Genomic DNA, 6,302 nt, shown 5'->3' on the forward strand with positions numbered 1-6,302 from the left:
TCCTTGAGATAATGGTCAAGCGGCTGCTGACCCATATCGGTTGTTATCATCAGAAAGCCGACTAGTGGCTCTAAAAACCGGTACTGGGGTGATGACTCTAGCTGCAGGCATCACCCCAGTACAACCACTTCCTGAAGCTGACGTACAGGTACATGGGTTTATGGGAAGTGGTTAAAGCGGAGTTCCACCCATTTTTGTGTTTAACCACTTAAGCCCCGGAAGATTTTACCCCCTTCCTGACCAGGGGGTATTTTGCGATTCGGCACTGCGTGACTTTAACAGACAATTGCGCGGTCGTGCGACGCTGTACCTAAACGAATTTGACGTCCTTTTTTTCCCACAAACAGAGCTTTCTTTTGGTGGTATTTGATCACCTGTGCGATTTTTTGATCACGCGCTATAAACAAAAAAAAGAGCGTCAATTTTGCAAAAATAACAATATTTTTCACATTTTTTTATATGAAATTCCCCCAAAAAAAAAGTAAAAATCAAAATTTTTTAACATTTTCGGCCAATTTGTTTTATGCTACATATGTTTGGTAAAAAAAATCGCAAAAAGCGTATTTTGATTGGTTTGCGCAAAAGTTATCGCGTTTACTAACAAAGGGAAAGATTTTTGTCATTTTTGTTGTTTTATTTTTAACGCGTAATGGCGGCGATCTGCAATTTTTTTTGCGGTACTGCGACATTGCGGCGGACAGATCGGACCCTTGACTGATATTTTTGACACTTTTGGGGTTACCAGTGACATTTCTACAGTAATCAGTGCTATATATATGCACTGTTACTGTAAAAATACACTGGCAGTGAAGGGGTTAACTTTATTTGAGAGGGAGGGGCTGTGTGTGTCCCTAGGGGCGTGATTCTAACTGTGATTGGCTGTGGCTTGAGGTGTAGTTACACTGATCAACGGTTCTATATAGTAGAACCGTATGATCAGTGTCTCTACACAGGGAGAACTGACAGGCAGCTTGTTTACACAAGCTGCCTGCCTTTCTCCCTCTCCCCCGACGAACGCAGAGTGCCTGGCGGACATCGGGTCCGCTGGTCACACGCGCGGGGGGGGTGCGTGACCACGCGGAAGCGGGAGCGCGCCGCCGGCGGCGCGCGCTCGCTCCCCAGACCCTCCCAGGCTAGTGACGTACCGATACGTCACTCTGCCTGTGAGGGGCTGACCGCCGCAGTATATGTTCGTGCGGCGGTCGGCAAGTGGTTAATAAATGTCAGCAGCTACAAAAAGTGTAGCTGCTGACTTTTAATAAACACACACTCACCTGTCCCACGTTTCAGCTATGCGGCCGGCAGGCCAGCTGGGCACTCACAGCCTGGTGCGCGCTGCGCATGTGCGAGTCGTGCTGCGCGTCGTTAATGGCCGGGCAAACTTCTGGGACCTGTAATGTGTCCCAGAAGTTTGCAGGGAGGAAAGGGGAGAGGAGAACTTATGCTCAAGCTGCCTAGGAGGCCTGAGCAGAAGTGGGAGCGGGTACCTGTCAAATCTAGGTACCCCCCCCCAAAAAAATGACATGCCAAATTTGGCATGTCAAGGGGTCAGGAATAGGGATGATCGAACGGTTCGGGACGACCATCGGTTTGACCCGAACATTGACTGTTCGAAATTCGGCCGAATTTCAAACTTTTTGCTGAAAAAGTTCAGAATTCGGCAACCAGAACCGACCAAAATGCAATGGGACAGGAACTGGGCTTTAAAAGCCGTGATTGGACCAGAACCATCGTTAAAAGCCAATTGAGGGGGCAGGAGGATGCTAGGAATGTGATTGGAGTGACTGGGGGGTCCAGAGGCCAATCAGTAGTGAATACGCCCCCCAGTATATAACATAGCCCCGCCAAATCTCTAGCATTGTAATACAGGGACGTGGAAGACAGTGGAAGCAGTTCTGTTACTCCTGCTTCAAAGTGTCATTTAGCAATTATTAGTGTGAGGAAAGGGATATCTAGTGTAGTTAGGGTACTATTTTCCACTATAGTTAGATTCAAAAATGTAGTTTCTGTAGGGAAAGTGTTATGTGTCAGGGTGACCGTAGTGTAGTGTAGAGTTAACTGACTCTGACTGCTATGGCAGGGTGACCAAACCCTTCCATGTCAGGGTGATCGCCATAGAAAAAAGATTGTTTCTATTAGAATTGCAATAGAGCAGGATAGGGGCTTCGCTACTTTCACACCTGGCCGTTTTTGTAGCAAGCGTTTATTGGGCTTTTTTGTGGACGTCTTTGAAGGCAGGCATGACATCAGAACTTCTGTGTAGGGGTATATATACACACACACACATGTATGTATATATACACATACACATATATAGGTGTGAAAGTAGCAGAACCCTATGCCAGCGCTAATGAAATAATTAGCAGGCATAGGACTTCGCTCCTATCACACCTATATGTGTGTATGTGTATAAATACATATAAGTGTGTGTGTGTATATATACCCCTATACAGAAGTTCTGATGTTATGCCTGCCTCCAAAGACGCCCAAAAAATTCCCAAAAAAAACGCCTGCAACAACACATCTGGGCGTTTTTGTAGCAGGCGTTTTTTTGGGCATTTTTTGGGCGTCTTTGGAGGCAGGCATAACATCAGAAATTCTGTGTAGGGGTATATATACACACACACTTATATGTATTTATACACATACACACATATAGGTGTGATAGGAGCGTAGCCCTATGCCTGCTAATTATTTCATTAGCGCAGGCATAGGGTTCTGCTACTTTCACACCTATATATGTGTATGTGTATAAATACATATATGTGTGTGTGTATATATACTCCTACACAGAAGTTCAGATGTTATGCCTGCCTCCAAAGACGCCCAAAAAATGCCCAAAAAAACGCCTGCTACAAAAACGCCCAGGTGTGTTGTTGCAGGCGTTTTTTTTGGGCATTTTTTGGGCGTCTTTGGAGGCAGGCATAACATCAGAACTTCTGTATAGGGGTATATATACACACACACATGTATGTATATATACACATACACACATATAGGTGTGATAGGAGCGAAGTCCTATGCCTGCTAATTATTTCATTAGCGCTGGCATAGGGTTCTGCTACTTTCACACCTATATATGTGTATGTATATATATACACACATGTGTGTGTGTATACATACCCCTACACAGAAGTTCAGATGTCATGCCTGCCTCCAAACACGTCCACAAAAAAGCCCTATAAATGCCTGCAACAAAAAGCCGGGTGTGAAAATAGCGAAGCCACTATCCTGCTCCACTGCAATTCTAATACAAACAAACTTTTTTTTTCTGGTTCTGGACATGCTACAGAGCTGAAACTTCACAGGTACACTTTTTAGACCCCCCCCCCCCCCCGACACTAAATCCAAAGAAATCTCTTTTTTTGGCTCTCTATCAAAAATGACAATTTTTAAGAACTTTTTTTGTGTGATTAATAGTCCCTGGGGCATGACCCAGAACCCTAGGCACTTTTTAGGGGCATTTATTGGGTTTTAGGGCTTCAAAATTGTATTTTTTGATTACAGAAGTTCGGGTCCCATTGATTTCAATGGGGTTCTGAAATCCGGGCCGAACTTTCGGGAAGTTCGGGTGTTCTGGTCAAGCCGAACTTTTCAAAAGTTCGATCAACCCTAGTCAGGAACACTTAAAGCAGAAGTTCCATTTTTGGGTGGAACTCTGCTTTAAGCAATGTATAACAAATCTGAGTAAAACTGTTTTCATATAAGGATGTCTTAAGCCTTTTTTTAATCTCTATTTAAATTTTAATGAGAATATGGAGTCACTCTTTTAGAATTACTGTACCCACATGATACAAACATAACATATAGACAATGCAATACTCATAACAAGGTTATCTACAGTATTGCAATAATTGAGTCAATAAGAGTGAAACTGAAAATTTCCCTCTCTGAAGTCTCATCATTTCCTTCCATCAACATTGATCTATTTTCACACAGACTCGGAAGATGACACATAATTCTCTACGATACGCCCTTTTCTCAGGTGTCTCATGACACCGCATTCCTCACTCGGTCATCTGTCACATGACGTTGATGTAATTCTATCACAACCTCGCCCTTAGGTGAAGTTTCTGCCTCGCTTGGTTTCTGCCTTCATAGTCAGTCCATATTCGGTGTGAAGGCTGTATGTTCCCAATTACTGCGTGGAATATAGCATTGACTAGTCTAAGCTCCATACACTGTATTACCAGAAATTGGGATGCCTGCCTTTAAACGGACATTAACTTTAATGGAGTCCCAGTCTCAGTCCATGGGGTTCAATGTTGAATTGGCCCACCGTTTGCAGCTTTAACAGCTTCAACACTTCTGGGAAGCCTGTCCACAAGGTTTAGGAGTATGTCTATGGGAATGTTTGACCATTCTTCCAGAAGCGCATTTGTGAGGTCAGGCACTGATGTTGGACGAGAAGGCCTGGCTTGCAGTCTGTGCTCTAATTAATCCCAAAGGTGTTCTATCGGGTTGAGGTCAGGACTCTGTGCAGGCCAGTCAAGTTCCTCCAACCCAAACCCGCTCATCCATGTCTTTATGGACCTTGCTTTGTACGCTGGCCCAAGTAATTTGGTGGAGGGGGGATTATGGTGTGGGGTTGTTTTTTAGGGGTTGGGCTTGGCCCCTTAGCTCCACTGAAGGGAACTCTTAAGGTGTCAGCATACCAAGACATTTTGGACAATTTCATGCTCCCAACTTTCTGGGAACAGTTTGGGGATGGCCCTTCCTGTTCCAACATGACTGTGCACCAGTGCACAAAGTGGTTGCCTACATATAGAGATGAGGGTGTGAAAAAAGAGAAGCCAGTTTTTTTTTTTTGCATCTAAAAAGATTATTTCTAAGTTTTCCATTGCTTAGTATGTGCCTTCTCTAAATGATCAGTAAAAATTCAGTGGCCTTGAAAAAAAACAGCCACTGGAGGAGAAACCTTCCTGTGAATACTTGCCACTTTCTGTAATGCTACTAAATAAAAATGTGCACACGTTACACAAATAAGACACAGGCTATTATCTGCTCTTTAAAGAAAAAAAATACAAAATTTGAAAACAGTAGTGGAGACCCTTTGGGGTAACAGAAGCGGCTATATCCGTCACCAAACATCCTTGCTGCTGGTCATGGTGGTGGACTCAAGCTGCAGGGTGCCCCCTGTTTAAAGCCTTCTGCATAAAGTTTTTATGTGAGTGTATGTCTTTTAATCAATTAAACAAGATATAAATGATTACGCTATACCAGTGGTCTCTGTTCTCAGCTTTGATGGTTTTCAGTTTATAGAGCGCCCCTCTCTGATTGTATAGAGCCGTAAAGCTACCACTGGAATTTCTATATGAACCTTTTAAAAGGACTGTGCACATCAAATGTGGCTTTTCCTAAAACCAGCTACATTTTATGAATTTTAATGAGGTTTTCAGCACCTGGTGTGTTTCAACTTCTAATATAGGGATGATCGAACTTTTGAAAAGTTCGGTTCGGCCAGAACATCCGAACTTCCCGAAAGTTCGGCCCGGATTTCAGAACCCCATTGAAATCAATGGGACCCGACCTTCGGTAATCAAAAAACACAATTTTTAAGCCCTAAAACCCAATAAATGCCCCTAAAAAGTGCCTAGGGTTCTGGGTCATGCCCCATTAACCACTTGCCTACTGTGCACTTAAACACCCTTCCCATCCAGGCCAATTTTCAGCTTTCAGCGCTGTCACACTTTGACTGACAATTGCGCGGTCATGCTACACTGTACCCATATGAAATTTTTATCATTTTTTTCACACAAATAGAGCTTTCTTTTGGTGGCATTTAATCATCTCTGGGTTTTTTATTTTTTACAAAAAAAAAGAATAAAGTCAGAAAATTTTGAAAAAAAAAAAAAAGGTTTTTCTTATTTTCTGCGAGTAAATTTTGAAAATAAATTTTTCTCCTTCACTGAAGGGCGCTGATGAGGCGGCACTGATGGGCACTGATAGGCTGCACTGATGGGCACTGATGAGGTGGCACTTATGGGCACTGATGAGGTGGCACTTATGGGCACTGATGAGGAGGTACTAATATGCCGCACTGATGAGCACTGATAGGCGGCATTGATAGGCGGCACTGATAGGCGGCACTGATGGGCACTGAGAGGTGGCACTGCTGGGCACTGAGAGGCGGCACTGACGGGCGGCACTGATGGGCACTGAAAGGCGGCACTGATGGACACTGACGGGTGGCACTGATGAGCACTGATGGGCGGCACTGATGAGCACTGATGGGCAGCACCATCAGTGCCCACACTCAGTGCCCATAGTGCTGCCAGTCAGTGCTCATCAGTGCCTAGATG

Source organism: Pelophylax lessonae (genome assembly GCF_965119305.1).
Source record: "Pelophylax lessonae genome assembly, chromosome: 2".
Lineage (NCBI taxonomy): Eukaryota > Metazoa > Chordata > Amphibia > Anura > Ranidae > Pelophylax > Pelophylax lessonae.